Source organism: Leptonychotes weddellii, chromosome 3 (genome assembly GCF_054177405.1).
Source record: "Leptonychotes weddellii isolate Sample4059 chromosome 3, ASM5417740v2, whole genome shotgun sequence".
Taxonomy (NCBI): Eukaryota; Metazoa; Chordata; class Mammalia; order Carnivora; family Phocidae; genus Leptonychotes; species Leptonychotes weddellii.
In genome coordinates, this window is record NC_138371.1 from 47,275,917 (window position 1) to 47,298,871 (window position 22,955).

The 22,955-nt window shown below is 35.4% G+C and overlaps 1 long non-coding RNA gene and 1 pseudogene across 4 annotated transcripts in view; one reads left to right on the forward strand and one right to left on the reverse strand.

Annotated features, from left to right (window-relative positions):
* Window positions 1-22,955, reverse strand: part of LOC145720510 (uncharacterized) — a 284,127-nt gene that overhangs the window by 28,986 nt on the left and 232,186 nt on the right. For 3 of the 4 annotated variants that reach the window (XR_014143494.1, XR_014143491.1, XR_014143493.1), the window contains 3 exons: window positions 16,663-16,848; window positions 2,192-2,265; window positions 374-1,452 (listed from right to left, as the gene is read on the reverse strand). This is a non-coding gene — a long non-coding RNA (uncharacterized LOC145720510). Of the gene's footprint in view, window positions 1-373; window positions 1,453-2,191; window positions 2,266-16,662; window positions 16,849-22,955 lie in introns of those variants that run through there. The other variant, XR_014143492.1, reaches the window with a different exon arrangement.
* Window positions 17,842-18,681, forward strand: LOC102739014 (V-type proton ATPase subunit G 1 pseudogene; annotated as a pseudogene).

Genomic DNA, 22,955 nt, shown 5'->3' on the forward strand with positions numbered 1-22,955 from the left:
TAATTTTTTTTTTTTAAGATTTTATTTATTTGCAAGAGAGAGAATGAGAGACAGAGAGCATGAGAGGGAGGAGGGTCAGAGGGAGAAGCAGACTCCCTGCTGAGCAGGGAGCCCGATGCGGGACTCGATCCCGGGACTCCAGGATCATGACCTGAGCCGAAGGCAGTCGCTTAACCAACTGAGCCACCCAGGCGCCCCAAGATGGTTATATTTTAAAAGTTTATATGGAAAAGGCAAAAGTTTTGATGTTGGTGTATAATGACTGTGGCAGGTAGTCTCCAAGATGGCTCCGTGGGCCTCAATTCCTGGGATTCATGCCCGTGAATAATCCCCTCCCACATTGTATAGTACTGACACATAACCTATAGGCTCATTTAACCTAGAGGCTATTGTGGAAATGAAAGAGTGTGACTTCCAAGGCTAGGACAAAAGTCACTGAGGCTTCGGTTTGATCTTTAGTCCTTCATTCTGAGGGGACTCAACTGCCATGCCTTGAAGAACAAACCTATGAAGAGTCCCCAAGTGCCGAAAAACTGAGGTCTCCTGCTCACAGCCAGCAATGAATGCTATCCTCTTGTTTACAGCCCTGAGAGTGAGCTAACATCTTTGACCACAGCTTCCTAAGGCATGAGGGGCCAGAACTACCTCAGCTGAGACCCTCTTGAATTTCTGACCCATAGAAACTGTGTGAGATAATACATGTTTACTGTTGTTTTAAGATGCTAAATTTGGGGGTAATTTGTTAAGCAGCATTAGCTAACCAATAATAGATGAAGAATACCATGAGCAAGACTGGGAAACAATGATGGGGGATCCCATTTACCAGTGCTCCTATATAGCTCTGCTTTTCCTCCTCCTCTCCGAAACTTCCATTCCATGGAGCTGAACCATTAGATCTCAGTTCTAACGGAAAGTGCATCTAACCTCTTGCATCTGCTTTTGGCTGAGCCTGCACATGGTACCTCTTGTCTGACAAAGTGTTTACCATCACTTAGTCCTTCTGACAACAAGAGGGCTGTTACAGGCTTTTAATGAATGCAGACTCTGCAGCCAAGAGAAATGTAGCTGAGAAGTGGGATTGAGATCTACAATTCCCAATCCCAAATGGTAAGTGACTTGCTATTTCTCTTGTTCCTCCTGTTTCAGAAAGTTCTCAAAGCAGCTGTAGTCTCTCAGCTCTACCCTCATGTGCAATTTTACACTTTTCCAGGGCCCCTACCTAGGTCCGTGGAAAACTGAGAGTTACAAAGTTGCTATTTAATGCTTTTTTTCCCAACAACTTCAAAAATACACTTGAGATATTTTTCTTATTAACGTTTTCCTCATGTCAGCAGAAGCAGTATGTTTTAAAAAGTTCCTTGAGACATTCGTCCAGCTTCTTACCTTTATTCAGAGGACTTGGTGGGAAGATTCCCATGATGCTGTCACTCCCTCAGAGTAGGGAGCAAGGAGCTAGTGGAAAGAGCACAGAGACAGAGTAAGGAGAATTCAGTTCATTTTCGACATTTACTCACATATTCTTATTCACTTTTTTCTATTTCCCAATTATTTTCGCCTCATCAATGGAAGTTTCTTATTAGGTCTTGGGTATGCATGTTGAAAAGTGATTTGGTTTCCACTGTGTTCTGCAATGTCAGCATTTCCATAATTACACACCACTATTGGCTGTCTCCCAGATGATTGCTAAAATTATATATCATGGGATTTAACTACAGGCCAGACCATGGTGTTTTTTAATCTTCACTAGAATTCCTTCCAAATAACTAAGGAGCTAATCATCCTTATTTTATCTATCTATTTATTTATTTATTTTTTTTGGTCTCTAGTTTGGGCCTTTTTAAGCACCTCTCTTGCAACAGATTAGAAGTTCCTTTACCTTTTAAGTTTTCAAGCTGCTTTGGTTCATGGTTTGGGGGAAAAGGAAGAGGACTTGCATTTCTCTATAACTCCATGACAAAGGGCTCTGTGAGTCAGACTCACTAGTAATTTGCAGGATGTTCTGACCTACAAACACATTATTTGCCCCATAATAAACTTAGTAAAATACCAAATTTTGTGAATGCCTAAATCCCGCACTATCACTTCTTGATTCTACCTCAGGAATCCTATTTTTTAGTATCCATACCGCAAGGAACCCAGATGAAAGCAAACGTTGGTAGAGATGCAAACTAAGTATACCAGGAAGACTAACTTCCAGTTCTGGCTCTAAATCTCTAACAATGACATGGGTGAGTCTCATCACTCTTCAGATGCCAGCCATTCCATCTGTAAGATAGGAGGGTTGGAATACATGACCGAAGATCACTTCCAGCTCTACAGGCCAAAAACTCTGTAACCGTGATGGCACTCAAGACACCCACACTTCCTGTGGGCACATATTCTCCCAACCAGTTTGTCCTGGTGTTCCTGCCCGCTCGTCCTGCTCACTGGCTATTTTATTGTCATCAGGTAAGCCTGTTCCTTTTCTTTGCTCTGTCCTTTTTGTTTGATGTTTAATTCTTCATCCTTTTTATTTCTTTCTAAAGTCTCTACAAGGGAAAGGGGGCACAATAGAGATTTGCTATCTCTTGATATGAACTATGCTCTTCTAGATTCTTTAGAAAATAGATCTGAAAAAGGCTTTCCACAAAGTTGTCACCCAGTCACTCTTTATGTGCCTATCATTACTTTCTGGTATATTCTCTTTTAATTATTTGACTATTTATTGATTTTAGGTCTCCCCCACTAGAATGTACTTTCCATAAAACCTCCATCTGTGTGCCATATTCCTGTTTCAGCCTGAGTTCCTAGGCCATTGATTAACAAAATAATAATTGGGGGTGTTTGTATCAGCTTATATGCTTAGTATGCTAAATTAGTTAATTGAACCAGAATCCCTTTCAAGGAAATCTGGCTGCTGAGGAAAGGATACCCCCAAACACATCAGAACTATTTAGAAATAGCAGCGGTTCAGAAAACACTTAATGTAGTCACATTAAATTATCCCCAGTGCGATATGAGGCAGAAAATCGAAAAGCAAGAAAACAAATCCTAGACAGAAAAGTGTGTAGTAAACCTTCTCTAAATAGTTCGTCACTGTGTGGCATGTGGTATGACTGGATAAACAAACCTAACAAGCAATTTGGGTCGGGGAATTCGGGCTGTAAATGTACTTTACATCTCTTTTCGTGGTCAGACACAAGGTAAAAATGGTAAGGGCACTATTTTTAGTGATCATGTCATCTCAGGTTATGGAAATTTCTCATTAGTTTGTGTTCCATAAAGATAGGCTTTATGAATCTAAACCTGATTTTGTCTCTTACGTAGGAGCTGTTTCTGAGAAATATTAAATGAAAGGGAGAGAGAATAAATGAAATTCTAACTCCAGAGCTGGGTCATTGTTTGTTCCGTAGAGTCTTTGGGGGTCACTTTTGGCAAATTCTTCCCATATGATTGTCTAGAAGTTATCGGAATCTCTCCTCACATAAAGCTTCTTGAGGGGCTGACACAGTGTTGGCGCAGCATGCACCTAACAGGTGAGCAAAGGCATCATTATGTCACTCAGAGCATATCCCGGCCCAGGGTGGGTCAGGCGAGAAAACCAATATAGGAGTCATGTGTAGGCACTACTTCATGCGGTACATAAATGACTCTAAAATATTGAAGAGAAATGCGAGTGGGAAAAAAATACTATTTGTGTGATGAAACAGACAGGATACATTTTGTGGTGGAGTCATACAGGAGAATATTTATATCCTCCAAGGTCCAGTTAAAGTCCTACCTCCTCAACAAAGCCTTTCCTGCTAGCTCAAATCATTTTCTTCTCTGTTTTCAATTATATTTACTGTCTATTAGTGGCTCTTTTTTTGCATTCTGTCATACATAAACTTATTGAACTTTTTCAAGTGTTAATAAACTGCTGAATAAACTCCTTGAGAGACAGTTACTCTGTCTTATCTTTATTTTTATCATCCTAGTATTGCTTGGTAGCTGGCTTGTGAAAAAGCACTCGAAGTTTAAATTGAACTAACAGGATAGAAGAGTAGTACTCATCATTAATAGCTTTGTAACAATGATCACAGAAGAGTTTACAAGCTGTATTTTTTCCTTTTATGAATACAATTGAACCAAAGTTGGAACTTTTTATCGGTCAAGGTCCAGGCAGAAAACAGAAGGCTCTCTCACAGAGATAATGGGAGAGATTTTGATGAAGGGAACATGTACAGAGGTGTGGCAGCATTAAGGACCAACAAGGAATGGTGAAACACCTCAGGGCAGCAACCATGGAAAGTCATTACCACTCCAAAGCCTGAATGGGCCAAGGCATGGCAGTGATATTGAATCTGATGAGAGCTGAGTCGTGGGAAATGGACCACCTAGTAGTTATGATTGTAGGTAGAGGAAGGTATTCACAATCAAAACACATTCTATCTCTCTTTCTCTCTTGCAGTCTTTTTATCTCCCTCGCCTTCCTCCCACCCTCCTCTCTCTGATCTCTACATAGTCCCGCCCACTGGATGAACCCAATGGGAAGTAAGAGGTTGAGAGAATTCAGATGATGTAGTCCATACAAGTTAGCCTGCTGGAGTGCAGATTACCATGAAGAAGAGCAGAGAATAGATCTGGAAGGACAAATGGAGGATAATCAGTATAAGACTCCTTCCTGTTTTCTTTGGATACTACTATTTGTAAACCTTGTTACTGTATACGACTCTCTACTTTTACCAAATAATGTAAGGATGGTCACCAGATGCAAAATAATTATCTATCACCAAATAGCTTTGTAAGCAATTGTATCATTTGTTTCATATGTGGCATTTTTTGTTTTTTTTCCTCAAAATCATCTTATATGGTTCCACTGGTTTTATGTTAGAGTTACTATATTTTAAACTATTAACAATAGTGAGAAATATAACTTACTCTTGTTTTATTTATTTATTTATTTTAATTTTATTGTTATGTTAATCACCATACATTACATCATTAGCTTTTGCTGCAGTGTTCCATGATTCATTGTTTGCGTATAACACCCAGTGCTCCATTCAATACATGCCCTCTTTAATACCCATCACCGGGGTAACCCATCCACCTACCCCCCTCCCCTCTAGAACTCTCAGTTTGTTTTTCAGAGTCCATAGCTTACTCTTGTTTTAATGTGTGATTTTTAATGTTAATCTTTACTTCTTACTGAAATCTACAATTTATCTTCACTTGGTAGTATGTTCTTCAAGAGTATTTTGATACTTCACTTTTTCAAACCACAACTGCATATTTACTTTAATTATTTAAAACATAGAAAATACAAGTATTTTTAAGAAAAAAAATCCTCTTTATGAGAGACATGGAAGCGTTAATAGTACATTTTTTACTTGTGGGCAAACTTATTAACACAGTTTAGCTCCCAGAAACTAGCAAGAAACCACAACAGCCTTGAGAAAGAGGCTGAAGACGCACTCTATAAATAGATGCTATAAATCCAAAATACGAAAATAACTCCTAAAATGTTCCATAAGACCAAGGGTCCTTGACTTACCTTTATAGCACCCATTATCCACATGCTAAATAAGGCTTGAATTTTGACACTCTAGTTTCAGTGTAGATTTAACTTGTCCCCCAAAAGTCACATTTCCTATTTTAACTGATATGTTAAAATAATTCAAACATTTCTACATTGATATAATGATTGGCTATCACAATATTACACCTGCCTGTCATTATATCACCTGAATAACTGATATAATGCTCTTTACTGGGTTGGGAAAGACTGAGAGAAGAGAAGATCTAGAGAGAAAAAAAATTTAAGGGCTTAGTTCTGAACTATTGAAACAAAGGGGCCTATGCAAGTCCCACAGGGTAATTGGATTTGGAGTTTACAGGAGAGGCCTGGACTGGAGATATAAACAGGGGAGCTGTCATTATGGAAGGTGCTTAAAGCCATGAGCCTGAATCAGATCACCAGGGAGGAAGCAGAATAAGGAACTGAGTATTGAACAGCTCTTCATGAATTACAAGGCATTTGAAGAGAAAGGGAGTTTTCTAGATATTAAAACATATTTTTAAAATTGTAATGATTAAAGTGATATGATATTGAATTGCAATGGAGATCAATGATAAAGAGTCCAGAAAGGGACTCAAGTATATATGGGAGTTAATATATGATAAATGTAACATTTCCAATAGGTAGAGCAGGCATAGATTATTCAGTAGAACATAATCAGCATAAGAATCCTTTTCCATTTTCTTTGGTTATTACTATTTTAAAAACTTGTTGCTATTCTGACTAGTTCAACAAACAAAACTAAAAAGCTAAAAAGCTAGAAAAATATTAGATCCTGTCTTTAATCCATGGGGAATTTATCTTGATGTAACTTATAAATGAATAAATTAACATACAAGTAAAAAAATTGTAATTTTGGGGTAAGGAAGGTATATCTAAGCATGGCATATAAAATAGAAAACATATTTAAAAGTCAATAAAGAATGAATAACACAATAAAACAGTAAAAAAAAAACACTCTGGGAAAAAATATTTTCAACAAAAGTGACAAAGGGTTATCTTCTTAATATAGCATATGAAGAAGTTTTATAAATCACTATTAAACAAATGAATACATCCATAGAAACATAAAGGTTATGTTAAACAACAAAATAATCATTAAAAAATATAAATGGTAAATGTTGCAAACATTACAAAACAATGTTTGATACATTTAAGTATAAAAACAAGCTAAAACAATAGTGAAATACCATTTTTCATATCATCAGATAGGCAAAGATATTACTCAAAACATATATTACTAATGGAGGTCATGTTGGTGATATAGATCAATCCAAAGGCTGAGACAGGTATTTTTCCAAAAAGAGCAGCACCAATATATAACTCATGTCACATGTTTTTCTTATAAATGTGACATGAACACTCTCCCATCAAGAGGTGGGGTCTACGTCTCCTCCCCTTGAACCTGGGTGACCTTTGTAACTACTTCAACTAATGGAATGTGGCAGAAGTGATGTTGTATGATTTCTAAGGCTAGGTCATAAAACACAGTATGGTTTCAGCTAGCTCTCTCTCTCTCTCGAAACCGAGCCACCACCATGTGAAGAAGCTAGACCCTTAGCCTGTGCCTAGCATCAAGCACCAGACAACTAGAAATGTGTCAATGACCAAGCCTTCAGATGACTGCAGGCCCTAGACTTCTGGTTTTCCAGCTGAGATCTAGACATCCTAGAGTACAGGCAGGCCATCCCTAGTGTGTGAATTTCTCACCCACAGAAATCATAGGAGATAATAAATGATTATTGTTAGTTCAAGCCACAAAGTTTTGTTTTTTTGGTTTTTTTTTGTTTTTTTTTTGCAATAACCTGTAACAAATATACTGGCTTTTAGCATCATATGTCAAAAGCCAAGGCATATCTGTTGACTAATTTATTTTGAAGAATTACTTGGACAAGTGCACAAATATATACGTTTAGGAAAGTTGACTACACCTTCTAAATTTTCACTATTTCAAAGATAATATCAAACAATTGGGAACTACTTAAATAAATTATAATAGCCATATAATGGAATACTCTTCAACCATTCAAGATATGTAGTAAATCTTTATTTGACATAGGAGTTCTTCAATTTATATTATTAGGTAAAAAATTAGATTTCAAAACGTTTTAGTTACAGAATCCCATTCTTTTGGAAAAATTTTTCTCAATCTAGGCATAGAAAAGTCTCGAAAATATGCATCAAAATTATAATGGTACATATATTTTATAATCAAGTAAAACAAGTTATCTCTATTTTGAAAATTATTAATAAAAAGCACAAAGCACTTATGACATTATCTCATTTAGTACTCACAGATGCTGTGAGATAGGCATTAGCACTTTTGTTTTCATTTATTTTTTAAATTGAAGTATAGCTGACATACAATGTTATATTACTTTTAGGGGTACAGCATAGTGATCTGACAATTCCATACATTACACTGTACTCATCACAGTAAGTGTAATTACCATTTGTCACCATACAACATTATTACAATATTATTGACTGTATTTCCTATGCTGTGCCTTTCATCTCCGTGACTTATTTATTTCATAATTGGAAGTTTGTACCTCTCAATCTCCTTCAACTATTTTGCTCATTTCCCTTAACCCCCTCCCCTCTGGCAACAACCAGTTTGTTCTGTTTATGATTGTTTCTTTTTGTTTGTTCACTTATTTCATTTTTTAGATTCCACATATAAATGAAATCACATAGTATTTGTCTTTGTCTATCAGACTTATTTCATTTAGCATGATAGCTTCTAGGTTCATTTATGTTATTGCAAATGGCAAGATCTCATTATTTTTTTGTGGCTGAGTAATATTCCATTACATATAATGGAATATTATATTATTACATATTACATATAATTGCTAGTAATATTCCATATATAACACATAATTGCTGAGTAATATTCCATATATATAATTCTTTATCCCTTCACCTATTGATGAACACTTATGTTGCTTCCATATCTTGGCTACTGTAAATAATGCTGCAATAAACATAGGGGTGCATAATCTTTTTGAATTAGTGTTTTCATCTTCTCCAGGTAAATACCCAGTAGTGGAATTACTAAATTGTATGGTATTTTTATATTTAATTTTTTTACAAACGTCCATACTGTTTTCCACAGTGGCTGCACCAATTTACATTCCCACCAACAGTGCAAGAGAGCTCCCTTTTCTCCACATCCTCACTGACACTAGTTACTTTTTATCTTTTCGATACTAGTCATTCTGGCTGGGACGAAGTAATATCTCACTGTAGTTTTGATTTGTGCTTCCCTGGTGACTATGTTGAACATCTTTTCATGTGTCTGTTGGCCATCTGTATGTCTTCTTTGGAAAAATGTCTATTCATGCCCTCTGTTCATTTTTAAATTTGCCTTTTCTGGTGTTGAGTTGTATAAGTTTTTTTATATATTTTAGATATTAACCCCTTATCAGATATAACATTTACAAATATCTTTTCCCATTCAGTAAGTTGCCTTTTTGTTTTGTTGATGATTTCCTTCACTGGACAAAAGCTTTTTATTTTGGTGTAGTCTTGATTTTTTATTTTTGCTTTTGCTCCCTTGCCTGAGGAGACATATCTAGAAAATATGTTGCTAAGACTGATGTCCAAAAGATTACACCTATGTTTTCTTTTAGGAAGAAAGAAATTCCTAAAAAATATTTTATTTTAGGAGTTTTATGGTTTTGGGTCTCACATTTAGTTCTTTAATCCATGTTATTTTTGTGATAGAAGAAAATGGTCCAGTTTTATTATTTTATATGTAGATGTCCAGTTTTTCCAACACCACTTATTGAACAGACTCTCTTTTCCCCAATGTTATATTCTTGCTTCCTTTGTTGTAGATTAATTGACCATATAGGCATGGGTTTCTGTCTGGGCTCTCTATCCTATTCCATTGATCTGTGTCTATTTTGGCACCAGTACCATACTGTTTTGATTATGATAGCTTTGCAGTATTTCTTGAAATCTGGGATTGTGATACATCCAGCTTTGTTCTTCTTTCTCAAGATTACTTTGGCTATTCAGAGTCTTTTGTGATTCCATACAAATTTTAGTATTATTTGTTCTAGTTCTATGAGAAATACTGTTGGTGTTTTGATAGGGACTGCACTGAATCTGTAGATTGCTTTGGGTGGTATGGTCACTTAACAATATTAATTCTTTCAATCCATGAGCATGGTATATCTTTCCATTTGTGTCACCTTTAATTTCTCTCATCAACATGTTATAGTTTTCAGAGTACAGGTCCTTCACCTCCTTGGTTAAATTTATTCCTAGGTATTTTATTCTTTTTGGTGCAATTGTAAATGGGATTGCTTTCTTAATTTCTCTTTCTGCTACTTTGTTAATTAGTGTATAGAAGTGCAACTTATTTCTATATATTAGTTTTGTATGCTGTAACTTTACTCAATTCATTTATTAGTTCTAACACTTTTTTGGTGGAATCATTAGTGTTTTCTATATGTAGTATCATGTCATATTCTTTACCAATATAGATGCCTTTTATTTCTTTTTCTTGTCTGATTGCTGTGGCTAGGACTTCTAGTTCTATGTTGAATAAAAGTGACAACAGTGAACATCCCTGTCTTGTTCCTGATCTTAGAGAAAAAACTTTCAGTTTTTCACCATTGAGTATCATATTAGCTGTGGATTTTTCATATATGGCCTTTATTATGTTGAGATATGTTCCCACTAAATCACTTTGTTGAGGGTTTTTATTATGAATGGATGTTGAATTTTGTCAGATACTTTTCCTGCATCTATTGAAATGATCATATGGTTTTATCTCTCATTTCATCAATTTGATATATCACAGTGATTGATTTGTAGATATTGAGCCACTGTTACATCTCTGGAATAAATCCCACTTGATTGTGGTGAATGATCCTTTTAATGTATTGTTGAATTCAGTTTGCTAATATTTTTTTAAGGATTTTTGCATCTATGTTCATCAGGGATAATGGCCTATAGTTTTGTTTATTTTTTTTTTTTCTGTAGTGTCTTTGTCTGGTTTTGGTATCAAGGTAATGCTGGCCTTGTAGAATGAATATGGAAACTTTTCTTCTCCTCTACTCTTTGGAATATTTTGAGGAGAATAGGTATTAACTTTTCTTTAAATGTTTGATAGAATTCACCTGCAACTCTTTCTGATCCTGGAATTTTGTTTTTTGGCAATTTTTGATTACCAATTCAATTTTGTTACCAGTAATCAGTGTGTTAAGATTTTCTATTTCTTCCTGATTCAGTTTGGGAGATTTCATGTTTCTAAGAATTTATCCGTTTCTTCTATATTGTCCAATTTGCTGGCATATATTTTTTCAGTACTCTCTTATAATCCTTTGTATTTCTGTGGTGGTATTACTTCTCTTTCATTTCTGATTTAATTTATTTGAGTTATCTCTTTTTTCTTGATGAGTGTGGCTAAAGTTTTCTCAATTTCGTTTATCTTTTCAAAGAACTAGCTCTTGGTTTCATTGATCTTTTCTATTGTTTTTTCAATCTCTATTTCATTTATTTCCTTTGTGATCTTTCTTACTTCTGTCCTTCTACTAAATTTGGGCTTTGTTAATTCTTCTTTTTCTAGTTTCTCCAAGTGTACAGTTAGGTGATTATTTGAGATTTTTCTTCTTTTTTGTTTTTTGTTTTTTGAGGTAGGCCTGTATCACTATAAACTTCCCTCTTAGAACTGCTTTCACTGAGTCCCAAAGATTTTGGACCATTGTGTTATCATTTTCATTTGTCTATAGGTATTTTTTTATTTCTTCTTTGAGTTCTTCATTGACCCATCAGTTGCATAGTAATGTGTTGTTCAGCCTCCAAATGATTGTGGGGTTTTTTAAAATTGATTTTTAATTTCATACCATTGCAATTGGAAAAGATGCTTGATATGATTTCAATTTTCTTAAATTTATGGAGACTTGCTTTGTGGTTTAACATGTGACCTACTCTGGAGAATGTTCCGCATGCACTTGAAAAGAATGTGTATACTGCTATTTTGGGATGGAATGTTCTGTATATATCTGTTATGTCCATCTGTTCTAATGTGTCATTCAAAGCCACTGTTTCCTTATTGATTTTTTGTCTGGATGATCTATCACTGATATAATTGGTGTTAAAGTCTCCAACTATTAGTGTATTATTATCAATCTCTCCCTTTATGTCTGTTAAATTTTGCTGTATGTATTTAGGTGCTCCTATGTTGGGTGCACAGGTATTTATAATTGTTATATTCTCTTGTTAATTCCTTTATCATTATGTGATGCCCTTCCTTGTCTCTTGTTACTGGCTTTGTTTTAAATAGTGCTTTTCTTTTTAAAGAGATGAACTTCACATGTCATATTTTTAAAAAATTGCAAAATTCTGCCTTGTCCTTGCACTCTTCCTCCATCTCCTTCCCTATTCCTTCTCAAACAAGCAAATTCCCTTCATGTTCTTAAAGAATGTCTAGGGAGATGGGAATAATAGTGTATTTGAAGAATGTGCATAGATACTACCCTGAAAATAAATGTCAGTATATTATTATACATCAAAAAGACTCTGAATAATATTATTATGCCTATTTTTATAAATGAGGAAGATGTCTCAGAAACCCAAACTGGCTTATTCATTATCAGTCAGAAATTATTAGAAAACAAACTAGATATGTCAAATCCAAAATTTATAATCTTTGCACTCTATGGGGAGGTATCACAAAGTGTTTCAAATTTCTATCATGCCATACTAGGTATTATGTAAAGAGAATTATACAGTAATATTGTCATAGGCATTATGGTCTATGTAAATTAATATTCATTTTCTTCAGACAGACCTATGAATGCAAAAAAAGATAATGAATATTAGACATTGAATTTTACAAATAGATCATTATGGAGATGATACAATAAAAGATAAGTTAAGGTTAGTGTTCACCTTAAATCTGTTTTAATTATGTACAAGGTGAATTTATCTATTAGAAGACTATATCTATGTTGTTTGTTGAATATATTCTACCTACTTTCTACAGTCTAAATTAGTAAACATAAGGGGCTTATTTCAAATCTTAATAATATAGGACTGGTCCAAGGCATAACTGTGAATTCAGTAAAATTTGTTTTCAGCTTTCATTCGTATTTCCTTTATCCTTCAGACTTCATTACCTAGACATATGGACATGTGTCTATTTTCCCCACAGGAAGGTTGATTTTTGCCATAAAATTACTGTTATTAAAGTACATTGCCTGTCATTTCTATATCATATGTCTAGAAGTAATTAAAAATTTTTACAATTACACTTTTAAATTAGTTATCCTGTTTTATAGTGCTTGATTTCTCATCATGTTGCTTTAGGATGCTACATGGAAATAAGCCACTGAGACTTTTCATAAATACCTTGGTAACATTTTGCAAAATATTTTTAAGTTATGTAGAGGTGTTACATTGATTAGTAAAATGCCTAAGAAATTATCAGCTATAGCTCATATTCTATATAAAGGAGGAAACTGAAGCTCAGAGAATATCATTACCCAAGGATCAAAAACCAAAAAGTAATAGACCCAGAAATAGAAATCCAGTTTCCTAAATTTTAGTCTACTTCGTTTCCGCATGGCTCTATTTCCACTCTATGGCAACCCTACATCTGCCTAGTTGGATAAAGAAAACAAGTGACTACTTTTAGTCCTCCAGGATAGGATGTCTGCTGTCTATGGGATATTCAGAACACAGTGGTTGCTGGATTCTAATTAACAAGACAGTTCTAAATGTGTACTAAGGATGTGCCTCATGCTATAGGTTGCATCCAAAGCCATTGTTTAATTGAGTGGTTATGGCAATCTTCCTAAATCATTGCAAATTATTAAGCAGCATGTGGTACAATTGGGACCAGGAAGGCTCAGGTGTAATAAATGATTGTCCTTTAGAGAGTCATTTCTTCATAATAGGGAAGTAATTCATTAGGGAAATAAAAGAAACTTCAACTGTAGCAATTAAGCATATTGAAAAATATTTTATACAGAAAATCCTTTGCTTCTTGTCTGAACTAAAGCAGAAACCAACAACCCATTTCTGAAAAAGTTATCAAGACATGCAAATTCACTAAAAACAGAATTGTTCTTTGGCTCATTATTTACATTGTGGCATAAAAACAGCCATTATTTTCCAAGAAGAACGTTAAACTTCCATTTGAAGTGTTTTTATTTAATTCAGACTTTCATCTTTAAATAAAATACAAAAAACAAACAAGCAAACCTGAAAAACTCAAAGGAAAACCTAGAAAGTATGATATTATTGGTGCTTAGAGATATGTGATCTAAAACAAAAAGTTGAAAATCCAAGTAATTCATAAAGCAGAAGAATTTTAAAAATAAATATGGTATCAGGAATAAGACTATAATTACTACACCAAAGGTAACAAGCCAAGGACTATAATGTCAAGAATATAAGTCTACCTGGCTCTATGGTCACCCTTCAAGTCTCATGGCTTTAGTGAAACTGATGATATCCTCACTTTTCCTTCTCTTCCTTTTCTTAAAACCTGCATACATGGTGTCTGTCATCTTCTAGTTTGCATATACAACTTTTGAAGCACGCTTTTCCTTTTTGACTGTATATTAATTTGTTTTTTTAATATTTTTTCTGGACAATAATTATAGATGGATATACCAATAATTCAAGTTGCATTTTCTTTTGGTTATTCTATCATTTCAGCATTTTTCAACATTAGTGAATAAATTTCATTCAAATGCATTTTTGTTAACATTTGTTGGGTGAGAAATGATTTGAGGATACAGTATAATTTAAGGGAATCCCAAAATGGGTAATAATTTAAATCTCCAAAAGAAGAAGAAAGACTGAAAGTTTACATATTAGATGCTCACATTTTTTTTTTTTTAAGTCTAACATCTAACATCTGGGCATCATGATCAGGGATTTAATTAAGGCAAAATGAATGTCAAGAATTTCACATGGATTCCATTAATCAGATTTGCTATTACATCATTTGAATTGGAGTCCTTTATTTCCCCACTTCATAAATATTTCTTCAGGGACCTGCCTGTGGGTGAAAATAGGACATAGAGTTCACATTCCTTTGAAGAAATAGATGCAGAAAGGGGCATATGCCTGTGAGGCTCTCTACTGCATACTTAATGCATTGGACCAGGAGAAAGTAGGTTGTATTGAAATAGGCAAGTCTCACACTTTTCTTTAAATATGGACTTATTTTCTGAAAAATGTTTTGGGGTTGAAAAAAAAATTAATTACGGCACGAGTCCTGAAAAGATTTCTGTAAACTGGACAACTTCTAATATTTTTGAAACTCACTAATGACTGAGCCAGCAGGATGATAAATTCGATTCAAAGAGTATTTGAGGACCCGGATATTTATAGGGAATGGAGAAGGAAAGTCAGAATAAGATTGCAAGGTTAAACACAAAACGACATAATAGTCTACAGTCAGTACAATCATATTTTCTACCAGGAAGAATTTGTATCTCTATCAAAATATATATAGATACAGATATTATATATATAAATTATATATATAAATATGGAACCTCACAGAGCCTGGGCCCTAATCAGTAGTTAATAGTTGAATAAACAAAGTTCCAATCCCCTAGATAATTAATCTTCGAGTGGTCCTGTGGATGGTACTTCAATGTAACATTGAAAGAACATGTAATCCTACTTTGTCTAATTCCTAAGTTTTGGATGAGTTTTCCTAACAACATTAATATTTAGAATGATGATATTATATGTCTGGCAGAGTCTATAAAGATCATGTTTATCAAAGGAAACAGACCTATAATTCATTAGTGGAGTTATGCATGGGAACCACTGAGCCATTAATTTGTGTTTTTTTAAGAAAAGAAACCTATAAAATCCCTCTAAAGCAAATGAAGTGAAGACATCCTATTTTTCAGTAGGAAACATCTCATACAAGGAATCCTCAATATGATTAACAGCTAACTTCTCATTAGAAACCATGAAGGCCAGAAAGCTGAGGAATGAATATTCAAAATGCTGGAAGAAAAAGGACAGCTAAGAATCCTTTAAGCAGTAAAACTATCCTTCATAATGAGATCTCATTCCCATACTTTCTTCTAGTTCTTTAGACATGGTTTCTTTTAGTTCTTTAAATATATTTAGATAGGTGACTTCAAGTCTTTGTCTCATCAGTCCATATCTGAGCTTTCTAAGGTACATTTGCTACTGACAGCCTTTTTTCATGTTACGGGCCAAATTTCTTACTTCTCTGCATGTGTCATAAGTTTTTGTTGAAAATTTGATATTATAAATAATATAATGTAGGAACTATGGAAATCAGAATCTCTACCTCCCCAGGGTTTGTTACTTTTGCTGTCTGTTGCTGTTTGGTGATCTTTCTGACCTAATTCTATAAAGTCTATATTCTTTGTCATTTTTGGCCACTGAAATCTTTGATCATTTAGGTTAGCAGTCAGCTAATAATTAAGCAGAGATTTCCTCTAATGCCCAGAACCAATTAATCTCCTAATTTTTGATAAAGGGCTCTACGTGCATGTTAGGGTATGCTTTCGTCATTGAGCCAGGCAGTTGGGAACTGCCTTAACCATTACTTCCAGCTTGTGCAGAATCTCAAGGGCAGGCAAGAGTGAGAACTTAGTACCTCTTTGGGTTGTTCCTGAAAACTATACACCGCCCTGGGCATGTGCACAACTTTCTAGATCACCAGGGATATGTTACATCTTGCCAAAGCCCCTAGGAACATATTTCCCAATTTTTCTTTTTAAGTTTACTCTTTGTAAGCCTGTTTGCTCCAACTGTTATCCATGACCCAGGCAACCACAATGTTAACAATATTCTGTATTGTTTTTTACAAATGCCCCAGAGAAAAGACTTTTCACAGTGGTGAATCTCCTAGTCAGGTCAGATAAAGACAACCTTGCCAGGTGGGGGGTCTTCTGGAGAACCACTAAATAGGTCAACCATTGACAGTTCTCTGGGAATGGGACTTTGAAGGAGCTTCAACTGTGTTCCATTCCTTCCAGTGGCTGCCAGACTGCTGGTTTTCACTGTGATTATGGGCTGTTAATTTTCAAGGATACCACTGAGCTGGGGAGTGAAGATAAGAATAGTGCAAGTTAAAACGCCGCAAAACTCGCTGCTCTTACCGTGATTCCCATCTTTTCCTTGAATGAACTCTTTGTGAAGTGCAGAAATCCTTTAGTTAATTTCCAAAGTTATGCAAAATTTGATTCTGATCATTTTTTCCCCTAGTTTTCTCCTTGCTTTTATGGAGGAGAAAGTTTTCAGAGGTTCTTGCTCTGCCACCTTGCTGATGTCACCTGCGGAGACAGCTTTTGAAGAGAAGAGCAAAAAGAGGTAAGGGATAATGAAGGGGGTTATGGGAAGAGAAAAATACAAGGAAGATAAAACTGGAAAATTCCAAGCAGCCTGTAGTTGCACGAATGTCACTTCTCTGTCCAAAAAGTTATAATTGCTTCTTAATCCCAACCCTACTAGGAGGATTTCAAGGCCTGAATATTCTTACCCTATGTTAAGCTTGCAACTCTACAGTTCTCTCCTTCTGAGTGTAGCCACCCTTCCAGTTAGGTGAGCCTTTGTCTCCACCTCCTTGCTCTCACCTGGCATTGACACCCATGCTGCAATTTATTGCTTCAGTCTAAGGCACTAGCTAGAGACTACGTGCTGGTGCTGTCCCTGCTCTCAAGTGGAGGAAAATATGGGCCTAAGGGATTGTCTATGACAGTGCCGAAGTAGAGACAGATTATTGTCCCAGCCACATTTGGGTTGCTCATTGCTAGCCTAAAGACATTTTTCTTCCTATAGGGACAAAATAAAAGTTGTTTTTTTTTTTTACCCCATTTTGTTCAGACTATCAGAGTGACCATTTGATTCGAAGTCAGAACAGAGAAGTGGAACAAGGCTAATCTAATCCCCATGCCCCACTGATGAGTGAAGCCAGGGACAAGACAAAGTTGTGACCAGTGACAGCATTATGGAAAATTTTAGACCTCGTCCACAGGAATAAAAGCCAATGAGAAAGTGCATATTTAAGAATTGAAAGAAAGGATAGGTTTGAAGGGAAAAGAGCAAAGTTAAACACAGTTTGGTAGTTTCTGGGTCGTTGAATTTGAGCTCGGTGCCAAGTGCATAAGAAAGATTTTAGTTGTCTGGTTCATACAGTAATTCGTAATAGTTCTGTTCAGGTTGATAGTTTTACAAAACAGGCTATATTAACTCATGTTATGTGGGCTAATTTGGTTGTTTCTAAGTCTTTAGTTAAAAAAAGAAATTATCGCCCTGCTTGAACCGATTTAGGCCGCATCCCTCGGCCTCAGAGTCGCCGCCGCCATGACCAGCCAGTCGCAGGGCATCCAGCACCTGCTGCAGGCCGAGAAGCGGCTGCCGAGAAGGTGGTGGAGGCCCGCAAGTGAAAGAACCAGAGGCTGAAGCAGGCCAAAGAAGAAGTTCAGGCTGAAATTGAACAATACCGCCTGCAAAGAGAGGAGTTTAAGGCCAAGGAAGCTGCGGCTCTGGGATCCCATGGCAGCTGCAGCACCGAAGTGGAGAAGGAGACCCAGGAGAAGATGACCATCCTCCAGGCCTACTTCCAGCAGAACAAGGATGAAGTCCTGGATAACCTGCTGGCCTTTGTCTGTGACATCTGGCCAGAAATCCATGAAAACTACCACATAAATGGATAGGGGAGGAAGGAGCAGCTCTGCGTGCAGATTGTCATGTTAGATGCCTTCATGGAATACGAAGCTTCAGCAAAGCTTGAGTAGTTACATCCTTGTGAAAAGGCAATAAATTATTTCTGTATATTAAAAAAAAGCAATTATCCCCTTTATGAGAAAGCAGAAATGCCAAAACCTGAATGTCTTCAACTGACCGTTTGCTGCCAATTTTACAACCCAATCAATAATTTCCATTGCATTGGGTTTGCTTAAGAACCATCTATCTATATTCTATCATATTGATCCTCAATCTTAATCATTTAGACATTGTAGGGAAACTACATTTAAATGGTCCTTATAGAGGGATTTTTCCTACTTTTTTTGAACGGTGGGTAAATATCCAATTGAAGTCTGATTTTATTGCAGAAATAAAGCATTTATATGTTCACATTTTGAATCTATGCTAGAAAATACTGATCACTCAAACAGTACTGCAACTCAAGATTATATAAATAATGTTTTCTTTGAAAAATACTGAAAAATATCAAACTCTCCAAATAGATGGAAACACATTTCTGCTTTTAAACTTTCTTGGAAAATACACCTTTAAGGAAGTATAAAAATTTGAACAGTTCATTATCATGAAAATGAACTACACAGTAATGTTACAATAAGCAGAGTTTATTAAGAAGCTAAAATCTAGCAATTTCTAAAAATTATAGGATAAAGATTTATCAGAAGAAGTTTTTGTGTTGTGTTTTTGACATATTAGTTAGGTCTTGTTTTTCACATACTAGGCAAATATTCATAAATGCATTTTTTTCGTCTTTTCCCTTGAAAAACAGAAAATTGTTGGAGGCAATACATTAATTGTATTTTTTTCTTGTGTCTGATTAATCTTGCATACTCAAAAAGGAAAACAGTTGAGATTACTCTTTATGCTAAATTGATAATAACTTTAAATTAATTAGTGGTGTTGTTTGAACATGGATTTTAATCTCTTGATTGAAAAAGACATTAAAACAGATCTTTAGCCATCTAATGACAGGAAACCAATTATCCGAGTGGATCACAGCATCATAGATACTTAGGAAATATTCTTAACACAATCAACTAGGAAAGTTATTTTTGAGGAAATGTCTTGGAGGTATCTTTTTTTCAATTACCATCAATAATTTAAGCCACTTGTAAATGCAAATCTGGCCACTTTTCGTAAATTTGTTGCAGTTCAAAATTTATCCAGAATGGAAACAGTCAGCGTCTCTCCTGACTCCTGAAAAATGTCACAAACAGCTGGAAACTAGGCGGGAATGCAACACTACCAATTAAAGTAACGAAGCAAGATTTTAAAACAAATTGTTTTGTGTAGAAAACATTATTTTTCCACATAATTAATAGCTCTAATGTTATCTGCTACATATTCAAAGTGAGCAGAAAGACAAATGTTTCCTCAGAGAACAGCCAGCCCCAATATCAGTAGATTATTTGACTATGTGGCATCCCCGGAGGTAATTCTGAGCTGAGTGCACAGCTGCCTGTGGAGCTCACCCAAAGGCCAGATGTTGCTACTAGAATGTTCCAAGGCTTGGCATCTGGGCCTTGGCAAGCCCCAGGGATAGCCTTGGGTCTTGTGCCTATTGCCCAAATAGAAAATGAAAGAAAGTTCCACAGTAGAGAGTCTAAATGTTTTTGAAGAAATATATAGGAATGAAAAGTAATTCAAAGTTACACTAGCTTTTCATAAATTGTTGGTTTGTCTATACCATGTAAATATACGGGGAGAATGTCAAAATAGTTTCAAGGCCGGGAAAATAATTTTCATTGACTTTCACTGTGTTCTACAATAATTGAATCAATCAGTTAAATTAGTTTCCGCAACTGAGAATGCACATTTTTCATTAGTGAATAGCAATAACAGAGGGAAGAGAGCCATAATCTTAGTCTCAGACTTCAAGTAGTTTTAGAGTATTTTGAACTATTTTTCATCCCATTTCTATTTAATTTAAGGTTTGAAATGTAGAAGTCATAACATGGATGCTGGTACAGAAAAATGAATTGTTTTATGGATAAATTGTTTTATCAAGGCATTTTTTGGGGGGCTACAAACCATAGATTTGTAGGTAGATTCTGAGAAATAGCATGGTAGTAATGAGAACCTTGAAAATTCATACCCTTAACTTAGTAATTCTTTAACTCTTAGGAATTTGTCCTAAGAAATTAATTAGATTTGGACAAAAAATTTATTTGTATGTTCGTTGTGAAGGTAAATAGCTAAATAAATACCGATACAAATATCCAATAATAGGGGAGGTTACATACAATAGAGTATTATGTACCATTAAAATCATTTTAAAGACTGTTTATTGGCATAGAAAATGCTCATGATATGTTAAGAGCAGGAGATAAAACTATATAAACAATAGAACCCCAACTGGAAAAAAATCAGAGGTAAACTGACTGAAGACTAGAAAATATATATAAAAGTATTAGCATTGTTATGTCTGGATGGTGGGTTATGGGTAATTTTTTATTTTCCTCTTCATTAGTTAGCATTGTTTATATATCTTATAAAGATCGTACAATAAACATTTAAAAATATTATGCAAATAAAATTAAAACAATGTGTTTTATTATGGCTTTAGCATAATGTGTATAGTTTGAAAAGGCTGCAAATCAACCACAACTTCTTTAAACATGAAACACTGAAAATTCTCTAGCTGCTTTAGCTTCCACCCAAGTGTTAGGATTTCTGCTTTGTCTTTCCTGAGGATACAGTTAACAAATCCAAAGAGGAAACTTGACACTCTTATTCTGATAGAAAACTATACGTGAGAAAGAAAAGAAAAATCCATTTTTAAACCAAAATAACATTTCAGGAATCCATTGAACAGTGCTGCATTAAGAAACAATTTAAAAAAGGGAACAATTTCAGGATAAGTGTCCTTTTGTTATAAAATTGGTTTATCTAAATTTATTCCAAACGGTAAATCACTTATAGTGTCCTTCCCCAAATACATACCCTGATCCCTTTTTCCTACACTTAACACTGAATATTAGTTGCAACATTCTAAATGGGCTTTTTTTTTTTTTTTTAGATATTTTGAGTATTGTTTATTTTGTATTACCAATTTATCTCTGGTGCCTCTTAAGAATATGTATCATTACATCAATGTATTAGATTATATATATTTCCAAACATAGCTGGAATTTGAACACTTTAAGTATTTAATACCAATGTCTATGTTTTCATACAAATCTCATGTTTAATCACAAACATAAAACTCTTCTGCTTCTAATACCCTCCTGGCAGCTGGCTTAGTATTTTACTTACTTGGGGTTTAATTTTCATGGAACAGATTTTTTTTTTTAATTCCAAACAAAATCAATGTAATCTATGTTAGATGCTCATTTAGCAATATTTCTGAGAGGTGGGGCCGACTTTCAACAGTGGCATCAAGAGAACAATACATTAAATCAGATTCCCTCTCTTTCTGAGGATGGCAGTGTGAGCTCAGCTGGCCCCCTGTCCTCAGCCCAGCCCTCGGCAGAAGCAGTGAATTCAACCATAGCTACAGCAGAGTCTGATCATTCTCCTGATGAAATTACACTGATCTAATTTGCACGCTGTGAAGACATTTGGCACTGGCTGGATCTGAGCCTTGACATCTTCATTGGAACTAAAAGTACACTAAGAACTGACATTACATTTCACGTTCTCTTCTGCCAGGTTGTGGCATTTCATCCTCTTTAAAGGCATTATTTCAAGAACATTTAATTTGGCTTTGACATGCCTGCCATTTTGCTGGGTAGAACATCCTGTGCCAGAAAAGCTCAGCTGTAATAAAGTTTGGCACCAACAGCCCACCATATACCTGCACCATCCTGTGCAATTTAATTGGCATTCAGTGGGTTGATAAATGGATTGGCTTAATGAGACAATATACTTGACATATGCAGGGTTCTCCTGAGGAATAGGATTCCTTTCTTCCCTTCACACATCAACACGTTACAGATACCAACAGTCACCTCCAGCAGCCACGCTGCAGCCAACGGATTCCATCCCCGGGGCTGACCAACAGTACTGTTACCTTCCAGCCAGCTCACGCCTTTCTCCCTCAGCATCAAGCAAAGGATGGCTTTTAAATGTCATTGTACTTTGTATTCTCCCAGACACAAGGAAGAATATAGCCCCCATGCTTTATTTACATAAGTCTGTATTTTCCTAGGAGACCAAACAGCCTTGTGGCCTAAACAGATCAGTTTTACCTGCTGTAAACCCCTGACAGTACCATAAAATACAAGTAATAAGGAATTCTAGGTATAACGACTGACATGCAATTATGTATAGGAGCGAGTAGGTGCCATTCTAGCTCCAGAAACACTGGTTTCAGGAATGAATTAATTAAAACAACAAAGACACACCATTTTTCACTCCTCAGATTAGCAAAGATTAAAAAGAACCATAATACTGCATGTTGGCAGGGGAGCGAGGAAACAAGTGTGCCATGCTCTGCTGGTGGGATTCTAAATTAATACAACTTTTCTGGAAGGCAAATGGCAATATGGCAATATGTATCTAAAGCCTTAAAAATGGGCGTAGCCTTTTACCAGGCACTTCTACTTCTGAAAATAGATCCCCAAGAAATACACTTAAGACCAAAGTTCAGCAATGGTCATCACATCAATTACAACAGGAAAAATTTTAAGACATCCAGATGTCTTAAAAATAAGGAGATTGCCTAAATAAAATATGGAATACTTAT